Raw genomic sequence first — 16,107 nt, 5'->3', positions numbered from 1 at the left:
AATAAGAACTCTTCACTGTATTTTGATAGATAGTTAATTAGGCTAACAGCTTCCTGGCTCCATGCATGTGGTGTGTCCCTTTTGCAAATAATAAGATTTTGAGTGTAGCACCACAGCCCATCCCAGTACACTTTCTAACTGGGAAGATGAGACACCAGAAAGCTGCCATCCCATTTCAACTGGAGTGCTGCTGGCTAGCAGAATAGGGTGGAATCACCATGGACAAAAGTCTGTTATATCAGCCCATCTGTTACATATCTTTAATTAGTATCATTCCCATGCTGTCAGGAGCTGGAGTTTCCCCATTCTTGCTGTAATTTTATGCATGTTTCAGAGGAAAGCTCTTCTTTCAATGCATAACATCGCAGGAGACTCACAGATGCAGGGAAGCACAGTTCAAAATCTCCTTGTGCCATCGAAAATGACCTAACCTGTGCATTCAAAGCCAGGGGACTTGGAGCAACCTGGTCCAGTGGAAGGTGTCCCTGCCCATGGCAGGGGGGTTGGAACTAGATGATCTTTAAGGTCCCTTCCAACCCAAACTGTTCTGTGATTTGATGATTCCAGAATTTGCAAACACTGATGTATGGTAGTGGGAGGATGCAGTCATCTGCAGAGTCACCATTGGCACTACCGGCCAGTCTGTGTCCCGTGTTGTGGGATGGAAAGGCTTTACAACCTCAGTTGCATCTTACTGGCCTCTTCCATCCCGATTTATGAGCTCGTTAAGGAGTATTTCTAGTCAATATGTTGCATTCGGTTCTCCTGTTCTGCACCTGTGTCTAAAGATAATTTTGTCTCTCTCTAAACATGGGTCCTTTGATCTGATAGTCTGTAATCAAGAGTCGTAGTTCTTACAGCTCCATTTTATACAATTATATGTTTACAGAGCCGAACGCTGCTCCTAATGTACTGCATATCATCTGTGCAAAGTGATTATAGGGTAATAAAACTGACACACATAAGAACATGAAATGACATGTACTGGGGTCAGAAAATAGTTTTCCCAATGGCAGTGTAGCCCTTATTTGTTCATGCTGTGTTTACAGCAACCTCGCTCAGTTTATTAGGGTAATGAATTATGTCTGTTTTATAAGGATCACTCTGTGGACAGAAACCAGCAGTCTAGGCAGAAGACATCATCCATCAGTTAATTTCTCCTTTCAGTTTTTAAGATCAGGAGTTGAAAAAAATGTCATATACAAATGGAACTGCACAGGGAATCAATTAGTTTAACTAGTTAAATTAGTTTAATTTGGGAGAACATAACTCCTGGTATCGGAAATTGTTGAGGACATTGAAGCAAATACCCTTACTTTTCTGAGGAGAGGCATGAGATCCTTAATGCACGTACAGCATCCAATTTGTCCAGATTTGCTGCCTCCAGTAGCACAGCATTGTTGCTCAGGTCCGTTATGATGCAAATCCATTTTCCTCATTAGCTTGGACCAGACCCTGACTTCCAAATGAGGTGGATGATCAGAGGCAATTCAGAAACCCGCTTTTCATCTCTATTTACTCTGGAAGCTGTTTCAGTTTTCCCAAACACATTCTGCAAGTCTCTCCTTGTAAAACAAGCCCACTGAACCTCATCTCAACCCTTTGGAAAAATAGTGGTGGCCACTGAAACTGCCATAAATATCTTAAAGGGCATATGCTAAACTTCCCATCATTTCTTTTTCTGCAGCTTTGGCTCTGTAGACAAGGTTTGCACTTATTAATGACTAGAGCCTGGAGCACAGCTGGTTCTTTGATCACTTTTTTCTTGCCTTCCTAAATAGCAATATTGGCATGCCCCAATTGAGTTAAGTTTTTCTGCCAACTTACTAATTAATGTGATTAGGTTAAAACTGCGTGTGGCATAACGTCACCTGGCTTGATTTGTAATCTCAATCTCAAAAGTGCAGCATGTTTACACTGGCAGCTATTTATATACAGGATCTCTGCGTTCCGGTGCGAGTAGCTGTAACTCAGCAGCACAGACACAGTTACGTCGGGTGCCAGATCCATGGCGTGAAAGCTGACAAGCTTTCCTCTGTGGTGGTGCTGCATGCCCAGAGTTAATGAGAAAACAAAGTAATTGTGCTGAGATTGCACTCTTAGTGTGTCTGCACTTGCTTACCTGGGTGTCTTAGAGTTATATGTATTCTGCATACTCATCTCGTAATTTCCTTGTGATTGAGTATGGTTAAAATCCAGCCCAGCTCAACAGCATGTCAGCTGCAGACTACATGAAAATCAGTAGGGATCTCCTTTGGTCCCCTGTAGGTTACTTGCACACATGGAGAAAAAAACATCATTGACTTGCATTATTTGATCCCTTAATTAACAAATGTCAGGAGCTGAAATAGCTGTGGTAACTGAAATCTCCTCTGATGTCCCTCCAAGTCCAATGGAGGATCGCCAGAGGTGCTAGCGCATCTTCTTATGGGAGGTCAATATATTTATTCTCTCCGTGTTGTTCTCAAGCCAGCATCTTTCCCCACTTCTCAGTTTCCTTTGCAGAGCAACAGGTATTCACTTCAAGTGACTGGTAAAGAACAAGAATCTTCAAAGGAGGTTTCGTATTTATTTACTCATTGCTCCTGATTTTGATGTTGCCCTAGGCTTATCATGTTTGTCCTTAGAAGGGGGAAAGAATAGGCAAAGATAGGTATGCTGCAGAATATCATTACTCCCTAATCAGTAAGGAACAGAATAATTTAAAAAAGATGATGATGTACTTAATGACTGTGTTTTTCTCTTCAAACCAAGACCATAAAATTGTTATCCTCATTAAAGAGCTCTAAAGTCACCTGCCTAAAGTGGCTCAGCACATTAATGCTTCTCTCTTTTTATTGCAATCACCCATTTGCTGCAGCCATGCGTTTCTGGGTCCTGCTCCCCTCTGGGCATGGCTTCATACCAGGATGGCAGGGAGTCTCAAGAACCTACCAAACTAAGTCATCCTCTGCTATGAGGACGGCAAAAGAGGAATCCAAGTCATTGCCGCATGGGTCTGGCCAATTCCCTCTTTAATAGGTCTGACCGTTGGGCAGCCCGTGTGTTTCTTGGGTCTGCCCATGCCTTGGCTATGGAGATGCTGGGACCTTGGGAAGGCTTTTATGTTCTCGTTTCTAGGCCTGTTGCACATGTACATGCTGTTCCTGGGCATTCAGCAAGGGCTGCTCTTTCCCTCAGTTCCCTTACTTACAGAATTTGCATCTTTTACTCTACGCTGATACTCTATGGTGTGTGAGTAGACTTTCACCACAGGTTAATTTGGCTTTTTAGTGAAATACAAAGCAGCTTCCTTGATGAGCCAGATACTGTTCCATCCAGATTCTCAAGTCAGGCAGTAAGGTATATGGAACTGATCTAGGGTCTATGTTCTTCTGCTCCACCTGATGTGTTTCAGGGCCATATCTTTGACAGCTTTGGGTACAGGATGAAAATGTGGAAAGGAGGGTTAAGGGATGAACTTGAGGTTGACTGGGATGGAAGGATTTAATTCTCTGCCACAGGTTCCTGGGGTGATGGTGTCTTATTTCCTCCTGTAAAATGGACGTGGTCTGGGCATGCGGAAAGATAAGGGCTGTCCCTGGAGCTGTGTTTCCCAAATATTTGCAAGGACACAGGGCTGTGGGATTTTACCATCCTGCAACTGGTGGTTGAACTGGGCCTCCCAGCTGTTTGTCCACATTGGCCAAAAGGAAGTCTAACTGCTGCAAGGAGGACAGCCAGAAACACTCATCAGACCTTCACTGTAGATGCCACAGTTTTGCAATGCCTAAGTTAGGTGTCTGTGGCGGAATGTCTAAACACAGCCCTACATGCTCCTGCCAGGACATCCCCAGGTGGGCCCTGGAGTTACAGTTTCTTGGTATGGGCTTTTCATTTGCCCCAGTGTGTTTTTTTGAGTAATCCCTGATTGAATTGATTGGCCATACCCCTGTCCGCGCACCGGTGACTAATCAGTCAGTTGGATGATAATGAAAGATCACGCCATCTGTCTGCTTATTTAATGGAGTGTCAGCACGCAGCAAATAGGAAGTAATTGGATTGACAGACACAGAGCCAGTTATTAGGCTGTTTGCTGTCTGATTGGGAAAAGCAGAGGAGCAGAGAGGTGTAGCAAAGCTAATCTGATTGTGTCTGTTGTTGTAAGCGCACACAATCTGCCACACCAAATTCACGGGCTTTGAAACTGCTGGCTGGCTGGAGTTGTTTCCTCGCTGCCATCCTCTCCAAAGCCATCCTTGCATTCATATTACAAATCATTATAATGCAATCTAATAAAAACAGTTTTCATAAAGAAGGTGCCCATTTATAAAGCTGTCACCACAGCTATGCTATTAATAGAGCCGTTTTAAAGATTTATAGTCAGCATATGTTACTTTTTACAGGGGCCAGATTGAGAGCTGTGGGGTTTGAGCGTGAAGAATGTGCCACCATATCAGATTTAAAAATAATATGAATAATAAGTTAATTTTTACAAAGCTGTTGTGCTCAGGAGAGAATGTGTACTTGGGGGGTTGAGATCATTACATTTCAGTGGTGGTCAACAAACTGAATGTAACATGGCATTAAAGGAAATAGGATTTAATAATACAAAAAGCTAAAGTTGGTGAACTTGATATTTCAGATATTCTGTATAATAGGATATTATGTGATGGTTCTGTTAACATATTTATTGATGCATGATGCTAAAGTGTTTTATACGCATTTGATGAAATCCCACTATATTTCCATGTGATAGGCAGGAATTCATTTGGAATTGACTGTCAAGATTGTTTAAAGTTACAATGCTTTTTAAGCAAGGCTGTGTGTATTTTCTACCTTGCACAGTACAGAACACACACCAGTAGTAGTGAAATCATGTTACCTGTTGTAGTGTCGTGGGAAGAAAGGCATTGTTGTTACTTGTGGAGTAAGTTAGAAACAGAAGCAGTGGGATCCTATAGGTTGGTTTGACTTCATCTGATGGGCAGAAAGTGTACACGTGCCTTGGGTTCACATAAAATGAATACACTGAAGAAATTCCATAGAGTGAGAGATTGATTGACCATGGTTAATACATTTATCTTCTGCCTTCTGCAGGATTGGATTTAAATTACAAAGGGATCGGCAGTGGGTAATTTAGTTCACTAGTCATTTTGGATTATCATCTTCATCATGAAGCAGTCTTGTAACTTAGAGGCAACTGGCAGGCTTTGCTCAGCGTCAGTCTAGTTTGGGGCTAGAAGCTTACGGTTTCAGGGACTGGAGCAGGGAGATTTGGTGGTGCAGCTTCAGAAGAGCAAAGGGTGGCTGGTTGTAGAAGCTGTGTTTGCTCAGTTCTGTGTAAACTTGAAACACAGACTTTTTTTTTTTTTTTTTTTTTTCCAGTGGCAAATGATAAAGTAGTAGTGATCAAAGCTGTGTTTCAAGCTGAAGGTAAAGCATGCTGCTGTGGCTGCTGAGCTGCACATCACAAGCTCAGCTGTCCCCAGTCGCTGGAGGTGCAGCATTTTACATTTTCCTTACTGGATGTGCACAGTCAGGATTTGTTGGCATCTTTATGATACTGTACCCTTCTGCAGTTTTGGGGATCTCCTGCTTTGCAAACATTCATTGCTTGTTCAACTAATGGGGAAACTGAGGCTCTTTATACCCAACCAACCCCCAAAAGTTCCTCAATATATTAGGAAGAGACAAAAACATTTGACCACAGGTTTCCTGCTTCCAGGTTCACATTGTAAAGAAACTGCACCTGCTCAAAAGGATTAAAAGGAGGTTCACAGCATATAGGGAATAAAGGTACTTTATATTTGTTCTCAAAATGAACTCAGAGGCCTCATAGTGTAGTTAGGAGTCTGTAGGGGGTAAGCAGAATAGAAGTGGAAGTCAGCTCTCAAAAGCGCCCGTGTCGGTTGGGCTGATAGGAGGCTGCGTTACGCTGATGGCTATAACTATGCGCACACAGGCACGCACGCAGCTCTGCCGAAATGTAGCCTCATGGAGGGGAGCAAACAACCACTGCTCACCCATGACATCTGAAGAGGTTTTTGTCTTGGTGCTCCAGGGTGAAAACCTGTCTCTTAACAAGTACGCTGCAGAGTGTCTTTAGGATCTGAACAAAGCTCTAGGGGTTTTTTTATGTTTGATCTAAAAGATCTCTGCAAAGATGTGGAGCAAACTGAATTTGCCTACCATAGAGTGATGAAAGGCCAACACCAAGGGATGGCTTTTGCAAGGAGCCGCAGGCACTACGTTGCTGTAAGATCCCATGCTGTGCTATACATACTGAAGCCACCATGTTCCACTTCACACCAAGGTGCTCTCGGGGAGGTGTGAGTTTAGATTTCTTCAATTAGATGGACACCTTGTAGGATCAATAAATTGCTCCAAAGCCCCGGGTCCCCCCAGTATTTTTATGAGTTGGGAGTTCAGACAGAAATGAAGAGGCCAAACAGCAGCTGTGTTTTGCTTGTAGATGACAGGCAAGTCTTCTTTTTACTCAGTGTTTGTTAGTAAGCATTGCCTTCTCATGCTTGTTAAATGCTTCTAATGCTTAGAATGTGCTCTTTGCGGTATGTTTTAGGTTGGTGCCAAGAGTCATGTCAGAGTTCAGCCATGTCCCAGCCATGTTTTCACCCATAGTTGGGATTCTGGCTTGCTGTTTATTGTACGTAATCAAAATGTCAAGCAGTCATTCTGCCTCGGTAATAAAAAATAATGCAGTGCAAAGCAAACTAGTGCAGTGTTCACTGATTTAAGCCTCATTACTGAAAGGCAGCATGGATGGACATATGGTATGGAAAGCAAAGCAAGGACCGTCAGCATCAGGACAGGGTGAGGTGAAGAGAAGGCTGACAGTGAATCCCGTATCTAGGTGTACATTTGCAACAACCAAGTGACGATGACTTAGTACCTACCACCTGCATGTTCCTGGCTCTTTCTGTGTGCCAAGTAAGCCATGGGTCACACACTTTACTTCCAGGTCACAACAGGGATAAGTACACAGAATCACAGAATGGCAGAGACCTCTGGAGCCCCCCCAGCCCAGCCCCTGCTGAAGCAGCTCTCCCAGAGCGGGCTGCACACAGTCACGTCCAGGGGGTTCTGAATGTCCCCAGAGCAGGAGAAAATAACCAATCACCACTGCTCGGCTTATAACCCATAACTCAACCTTGGAGATCATCTCTCCATGCCATGTAGAGATGCCACCTTGGTCTAAAGCAGACCAGTCACATCATGTGATAAGAGGCTGTGCAAATCCTGTGCGAAGCTCCTTGGGAGAGGTGGAAATCCCCAAAACCTTCACTAGGGACTACTGCTGCAGCTCCAGCTCGTGTTGCTTTCCCTGTAGCACTCGTGATTCATATTTCAGGTGCATCCTCATTAACAGAATGAGCTGATGTGATTCACGCTTGAGTTACTCTTCTTTTGCCTGCGTTCACAGAGAGGCAGCTGTACTCATCTGCTTGCAGAGGGAGCTGCTTGTGGGTCTTCCAGATGTATAAATGCTATATGCAGATTTGTGGTGCTGGTAATTGCTCTTTCTGATCTGCAGAAAGGGAAATTACATCTTTGCAAGAACAGTGTCTAGAGACAGAAGAGGAGTAAAGTTAGACTTGCTGCTGTAAATTCACAGGCCAATGGATTGGGTTTCAATTCTGCAGACTAATGCCTTTACAAATTTACAACTAAGCTCAAAATCTACCCAGTTTCTATTTCTCAGGTAACATATCTCCATTCCAGTGGTCTGTACAGTGTATTTTCCCATGTTTTGCCCAGGACTATGATGTTCATATGCATTTCATTGCCTTCATTTCACAGTAATGACACCAGTTACACAGTTTTGTTCCTTTTGAAACTCAATTTCTCCAAGTTGGTCACAAAACTCGGGACTGCTCCTCATTCAGATTTACCACCTTTGGAAAAATTGCACCTGGCTATTAGCTGAGGTTTGGCACTGGGTGGAAATGCAGCCACCTTCTGAAGCTTGCTCATGCCCTCGCAAGAGATGAGAGGATAGAGACCATGAGATGCAAGCATCAGCCTGACTGCCACACCACAAACCTTCCATCGGGTGGGCTTTTGCTAATATTTGTGAAGCATGAATTACCTTGTGCCAGCTGCATCAAGGAAATCATTACTCCTGTAGATGAGATTTATCTCTGACAAGATGAAAATTAAAAGTGAGGAAGAGGCTTTGTGGCGGTACACCCACATCACCTCTGCTCAGATTGATTGGAGCAGAAGGATGCTTTCATTCATGCCTGTGCTGGTGAGTGTTAATGAAGATGTTCAGCTACAACAGCAACCCCGAAAACAAATGAAAGCAGTTTTGAGGCCATGAGGAGGGGAATGGAAATAAGGGGTGCCATTCAAATTATACAGTTGAAAAGATTGTAGTTAGCACAAATTAAAATCTGCCTCCAAGGTTCAACCTCCCCCACAAAAATCCACCGTGTTCTGCTGCTCATGGTTCAGGTTCTGTGAAAGGCATCTGAGCTGTAGAGTATGAAGCTTTAGATCTAATTAGTTCTGGCTCTACATCTTGTGGTCCAAATACTAGTCACATCAGAAGAAATTGTACCTGGTCTGTCCTGAGATAGTTACACCATGTAAGTCAGAAAGTTGTGTTCTTCAGGTGGTAGGTGAGCATTAAATAAGCAATATTTTTAGCATAAGACGATAGCTAAATTATAATTTTTTTTTCAGTGTATGGTGTCTGCAGTACCTCACAGGCAACAAAATACTTGTATTTATATTACAGCTGCATGGGAACGAGGTATTTCTTACCTCCCTCTCATGGATGAGCAACTACAACATAAATCGATTCTTTAAAGCTCGTATTTTTTAGCTACTGTTAAAAAAAGAAGTCTGAACTCTTTCATCTTCAGATGCTAAAGCTGTCAGCTCTATGGGGAGATACTCAGAAACCTTTACACTAACCGAAAGAGCTGTATCAAGTAGTCAAGCTTTTTTTGATTGAGGATCTCTGTTTGTATAGGGCAGGGACTGAAGTGGTGGGGACTGACAGCAGAATCTGGCCATTTGCCCAAAACAGCCCATCAAACTCAGCTTGGTGGTGTGAACCCCAGTCTGGCTGACGCTGCCGGTTACTTGTGTTACGCTGAAACCTTAATATTTTAGTGAAAAATGCCAAAAATCTGGTGCTTTCTATTAACGGTAGTCATTTTCTATCATTGTTACCTTCCTGGATGTTTTCTAGGCAACGTAATATTTCAAAATAGCAGAAAATTAATGCTTTTTGTCTGGTATTTGCTGGGGTTTTGTCTGTTTTTCCTAAGATTCTGAATGTACTTAGCATAGCTAAATCTCCATTGAGTGTCCCACAGCTATTTACACTTTTTTATGGTAATTATAATTTTAATCACATTTTACGTCACCTAGAGAAGAGCTTAAACCTTTATTCCTGCTGTTGTCCCCTGCATACAGCTCCCTTTGGACTGACTTCATACAGAAGCAGCTCTATTATCTTGCATATAGCCATATTTATCAGCAGTGTGATCCTCAGTGAAATAACAGTGAAGTAAATGATAATGTAACCAAAATAATTCTCTGTAGTCAAGTTTTTATGCAATATAATGTGCTTCCTGTTACTTTAGTACCTATTTGATTGGTCTTCAGTAACAAACGATCTCTAGTCTATGTGTTGCAGTGAGTTTTTTTTTTTTTTTTAATTTTTTTGTATTTATTGTACTCTGCACATGTGTAACAGTCAGTACCTTTTGGTACGGGAGCCTCGCTAGGTCTCACTTTGACAGAGGAGGGAGCAGTCAGAGGGTGGAACAGGCTCCAGGATGGATGAGAAGTAGGTTTTACTCCAACTAGAATGTTACTTGAACAGAATATACTGAAATACATACTGATTTTATTGTACATAGCTGTTGAAATAGCCTCTTTCCCTGGCCATATTGTCACAAGGGTGATAAGTGAGGACTCAGGGCTGTACCTTGTTGGTTATCAAAGAGCTTAGCAGGAGAACATAATCTTTGGCTGTCCCTTTGGTTGACCCTCCCACAACGCTCGCTGCTGAGGTGGGAAGGCTTTCTGGATGGGTAATGGACAGTCTGGGATCTTCCAGGTGTCTCTTGGTTTGCGTGTGTCTTTAAAACTTCAAGAACCTTTATTCTTGGGTATTTTATCTGTAATTTCCTTGAGCCTGAACAGTCAGTTTGGGATTTGCCATTCTGTCAGCAACTAGTACACAGTTCAGAGGATTTCTGATGTTTCCTTAATATTTCCTTGCTGTGCGTAAGCTCACCAAGAGGTTCATTTTAGGTACTTAGATGTTCTGTGACTAAGATGGAGGGAAAAGAGCAGGTTACCATCACACAAAAATGAAACAAGATGAAATGTAAGTTTGGGCTGAATGTCTGTAAAAATTTCCTTAATAAGGTTTTGGAATATTTTTTTTTTACTGTCATTCATTTGTTTTAGGAGGGAATTTCAGCTAATATTACCATCATCATTAAGGAATGGTGTATTTGATGTCATGTACTTTCAATGACATATCTTCAGTTTCTTTTAGTGTTTTAGAAGACATAACTAGACGACAGAAGCAAGCCTTGGGAAGGTGAAAGTTGTAGGTTTCTAAATCAATCCACATAGCTTTTTTGATTTTATGTTTTTTATTACACAATTCCAGCCTAGGTAAGACAGTCCTCATAGACAATTAAGTTGTGAGTTGGGATGAATTAAATTTTCTGAAATGGTTTGCCTTTTTTTTCTTCTTTAATCCAAATGACTGTCATTTACAAAAAGATACTTCATTTTACTGAATGTGCTTTTCTGTCTAAGGGGAATGCTTAATTGCAGCCACAAATCACCTCAAATGCTTTCATAGGAGGATAAAACAAGTTAAAAGTTATGCATAATTTTGAAAATGCAGGTTCTGAATCCAGGTTAAGATGCAGATTTCTATTTTTCTCTCTGGCTGCTCTCTTCTAAGAACTCCATCCTGGCCAGACATCTCATAAAAGTGTCCTTCAGAGCAGTAACATCCCTATGAGACTTTTTAGGATTTCAGGCAATTCCCAGAGCTACCTAGAGTGACGATTACCAAAAGTCTGGTGACACAACTCACTCTGCATTTTTATTCAGAGAAAGCATTTTTGCATTTTGCGTATCTGACATACATGATAGTTATAATAAATAACTGTAATTGCTCAGTGGTAGGGGAATTTTCTCTCTGAATGTGCCACATGGCTCATTCTCTCACATTTAGAGAATACACCCCTTGGCGTGTTAACTTTTACAGGTTTTTCTTCAGTTTTTGTGTGCCAGTTAGAGATTATTTTAAATGTGGTTGTGGATGCTGTTTCTGAAACCCCACTAAATTACAGCCAAATGGTTCTTTTGCCAGTAGAACAATCGAAGCAAATGGAAAGTGAATCAAAGCTGTTCCTCCAAGACTGCCTTCATGGCCCCTTTTTACAGTGAACTGTATTTCAAATTTCCCTCTTTGGAGAGTAAAAAGAAAGTAGTAGGGTGTAAAAGGGCTCGGGGACACAGCCTTTCACCATTGCAGTGGTTTTGATTGAGATTTTTTTGGTCTTTTGGATTTACGCACATGCAGGTATGTCCACAACCAATTTGTTGGATCATGTCCAGACTTAACTTCCCTCATCCTTCACTTTATTCAAGTGCCAAAAATTTTTCTCTGCTTTGATTTGTACATGTTTTATATAAGCGTGACCAAAATGCTATTTCTTACCGTGTACACTGGTTCACACACAGACATAAACAGTGATCTCTGGGATAGCTGTGGGTCAGATTGCTTATTTGACATCTTAATAGTTACATGGGCAGCTTGGATGAGTAACACAAGAACATTTTTGGAACGTAATCTTAGAATATTTTTTTTTAGATGCTGTTAAACGTTTTTTTCTTTATAAAGACTGAATTCTGTTTGAATAACTTAACCAGCAGTATTTGAAATTTAAATAAATAAATAGCACAGTGTGTGACTGTGAATGTATGTGTATCTGTCTGCCAAGCAGAAAATAGAGAATATCTGTTAGGTCTTTAATGCCACCCAATACTTCCCATTTTAAAACCTTCGTTTTCAGTTTCTTATAATTTGGCAAGTCTTTATTTGCAACTGGGGCTAGATTATTTTTTTTTTTTAAATGCGCCTAAACTACATTCCCTTTCTGAGAACAGAAGAAGAAACACATCATACATGTTGGCAAATTCCGGTGACCTTTTCTTCAGCTGAGAATTTGCATCTTTGTATTTCTCAGTAAGAAGAACTTTTGTGTAAAGGGTGTGCCTTTTGCCATTCCTCTGAAAATACACCAAAATTTGGCTTAGTTATATACATTTGAGGAAGTCCAGTGCTCACAGTCTCGTGTAAGAGGCTTCCAGTTCATAGCGTCTGAAGTGCCTGATGGGCACGATCCTGCCCTTAGCTAACCAGGACAAAGCCCAGGGCAAGGACCTTGGAAAAGTGCTAGTTCCTGAGCCAAGGACTAGCTCCCTCACAGTGTTTTGAGGCTCCTGTACCTGTTGGGCTCCAGCTGCCTGGAGGAGGATGCTTCTTGATGTAAGTGCTGAGAAGAGAGGAGAAACGATAGGATGAATGAGTGGGACTGGGAACCAAGACAAATAAGAGAACTGGTGGCCAAATTCCCACAAACAGGAGTCATGGGAAGAAATGAGAAGGCAGGAATGATGAAGCTTGGAAGCAGTGCAGGCAGCCAGCCCCGTGGGACTTTGTGGCAGGAGTGTCTCACTTGGTGTCACAGTGATTCACACAGGTGACAACTGGCTGCTGATGCATGGTACTGCTGTCACACATCAGAGATTTGCAAAGTCCCAGCACTGTGACATTCACTGTCCAGACACTGACCATCCTGTTCCTAGGACAAGACAAGGATCTGCTGATACAAGCAATACTATGCCATTGTGTAATTAATAATTACACCATCATGTCATGCACAGCAGGCCAAATAAAAGTGACACAAGTGGCTCCAATCCTTGCTTTTCCAAACTTGTCAGTATTTGACTATGCATCCTTATTTCTTTTAAGAAATACATAAAATTAAGTTTTCCATTAGATTAAACTGCTCTTAATTGAATTCTGAATAATCCTCCTGATCCAGAACATGTAGGGTGTTTCACTGTTGCAGTGCAACGTGGTAGAAGGATTCTTGGTACAAATCTGCTGTACATCTGTATCTGGAGCCTTGTGATGCTCGCTTGGGCACCCTGGCCATGTGCTCAGTGGGGTTTTCCTCTTGGTGGGGTGAAGGCTGGAGCTGTGCAGTGGCTGCCTTGGGTGTTCCATTTGGAGAGCAGATATGGGACTCATCCTGGCTGGTGAAAACATGGTGAGGTTATCTTTGAACCTCAGCAGATCATAGCGTTTTGGACCCCAGGTGCCTGTCTTTCAGGCTGTACTAAGTGGTAGTGTGTTTTTACCATTGGAGTGTCAAATTTATGAACTCTTAGGGCTGTTCCCTTACTGTATGACATGCTCTGACATCCATACTACATTTTTTCTTTACATTTTCTTTACTTTCATTTCCAGTAGAGATCTTTTGATTAAATGAAGACTTCAGAAATTGTCTATTTTTCATTACCATTATCATTTAATCAAGCTATCCTTGAACATTCAAACTTAAGGTCTTTCATCCATATCCTCTAGTCCTGCATGTCGTGCACAGTTTCAGTCTTAATAACTTTTTCCTGATATCGAGTTTAAATCTGCTTTCCTAAGCTCTTGACCATTTGTTCTTTTATCACAAGTGTTGCTGAGCACTCATAAAATCCCCTCTTGCAGAGTCATTTCTGTCTGGCAGCTTTCTCGTAATCTATGATTACCTTATGGTTCATATCAAGTAAAATAGGGATATATTTTTGATTTGTACCAGTATTAAGTGAACCGCTGTTGTCTTGTCTATGCCAAGAAATGAAAGCCCATTAGAATGTGTCAACCACAGGACTTAGTTCTCTAATCAAGGTAAAGTTTGCTGGAGATTAACGCACAGGTCTTTAGGAGAGATCTGAAATGGTGATTAATGCCAGGTACTGGGAAACAAAAAATCTTGATTACACCTTTTGCTAGCACTGACCTTTCCTTCAGCATCGCACAAGCAATTTAGTCTCTGGTATAGGAATCACTTAGAAACACCATCCAACTATTGTGGGATAAGGAGTTGCTGTAGGTCAGCACATCTGAGTTCTGATAGTTTGCTGCTAGTTTGTCTGTGGCCATTCTCCCTCTAAAGTTTTCTTCTATTTATGTTGGTTTAGCCATTTTTAAGCATGTGCTGGATTTTAAAAGTGTTTAAAAGTTGTTCCCTTCAATGGAAGTTGTTGGTTTCAAATTCAAGCTGCTGTGCCTCTCCCTTCCCATCTGAAAGAGAGGTGTAATGGGATAATTCACTCTTTTTTTTGTTAGTTTTGTGCACTGAAAGCACCATGTAAATAAGCTTATAAAGAAAGAGTAGCAAATTTATTGGCAGACATGAAAAGGTACGGTAAGTTAGTTCAGTATGGTCCCATCAACCTTGACAATGTTCCCTTAAGGACGTCGGTGGTTGTCACTCAAAGCTGGTGACGTTAGGTCTGTTATTTCAGAGATCAGCTTTGTGCTGGTCTCTCTGCTCTTCCCAGATGACTCCACTGTCTCCCTGTTTTATAAAGCTGATTCACATTATCGATCTGTGAAAACCAGGAAATAAAATCACCATCCTTTGCACTTCTCTCCATGCAGCATCTCTCTTTGTAGAAGCAATCATCAAACTTAACTGTGAGTGGGTCATGTCCCACCCACCCCCCCACCCCCCACCCCCGGAAGAAATAGCTGCATTGGCCCAAATGTGTCACTCTAGACTGATGGAGTCAACACTGCAGAGGCTTTAGGGAGCAAATTGTTCAGATTTAAAAGAAATCATGCTACAAAAATTGACAGCAGCTCCTCAGTCACTCCTCAGAATGGAAGCTGCTGCTTCTGAAGTGCTGAACGTGGAGGTAGAAAGTCACAGACAATTCAGCAGACCTTGTTGAAGTTTGGGAAATTAGTTAGTGGTAAGGCATCTTTAATACATGCTAACCGCACTGTAACTGTTAGAGATGTCTCAGTTGCAGAAAGGGTCTTTCCTAGTGAAGAAGAGGTGGCTTTCAGGGTGAAGAAGGTGTTGCAACAAATATTGGGAGATCCAGTGTCAAACACTTGCTTCTGCTGCTGCTGTGTGAAACAAAAGTAAAAACAATCCCAGCCTGTCCAGGAGTGGGATTAGAATATAAACAATTGTGAGGCACTTGTGTGCATCTTTGAAGAGGGCTGTGTAAACACCATACACGTTTCTCACTTTTGGACAATGTCTCAGTCCATTATGATTCCTGTACTCAATTCTTAATACATACAGTTCCTAATACGTATAATACAATACAATTCCTAATGAGTACAGTAATTCTAATACATTCAGTTTCAGAAAGAACACTGATTTCATTGCCTCAGATGTAAGTTACAGAAATTACAAAGTAATTTCTAGAAGAAACTCCTGTGTGTTAAACAGATGGCATCACTGAGATAAAGATATTTTGCAGGAGGAGATGGCAAACATTTTGTGTTAAAATATTCCCAGAATCGGCATGCCTTTCTGCTTACACAGGAATGGGATCTTAGGATGAAACAATAATGCATAATAAAAATATAGTGTAATACAGACATACATAATGCAGTATGATGCCAGCATAATACATATGCATTGCTTTTTCAGTGTTACCCCTAGACGTTGAGCTGGAATATACTGCTGTTAAGTTCAGACATGGGGAACTCACCTGTGAGAATGGAATGACCACTCCCAGAAGGAACTCTGCCTTTTCAAAGGGATTTCTGGCATCCTGAATTTTTTATTTTTTTTTCAGTGGGGACTGGGTGTTTTTAAAATACAATCTTTCCAGTATGTCTTAAGTAGAGCAGTCAGTGATTTTTGGACAAATAAACACAAATCATGCCCAGGCTGTGGATTTTCACCAATCCCTCATTTTGTCTGTTCTCCAGCCATTGAGTCAGTGTCTTGCCAGCTGTTGTCTTCTTTTTTTTTTTTTTTTTTTTTTTTTCTGAAGGCTACCTGATAGACCTTTTCTACTGTTCATGTC

At 41.5% G+C, this 16,107-nt stretch overlaps 1 protein-coding gene across 2 annotated transcripts in view; it reads left to right on the top strand.

The window, feature by feature from the left end:
• Nucleotides 1-16,107, top strand: part of EXOC4 (exocyst complex component 4) — a 412,836-nt gene that overhangs the window by 285,989 nt on the left and 110,740 nt on the right. The window lies entirely within an intron of this gene.

This window comes from Falco punctatus, assembly GCF_963210335.1.
Source record: "Falco punctatus genome assembly, chromosome: 6".
In the NCBI taxonomy this organism is placed as follows: Eukaryota; Metazoa; Chordata; class Aves; order Falconiformes; family Falconidae; genus Falco; species Falco punctatus.
Note: the sequence above shows the minus strand (reverse complement) of the source record. Positions and strands in the feature narration are given on the sequence as shown.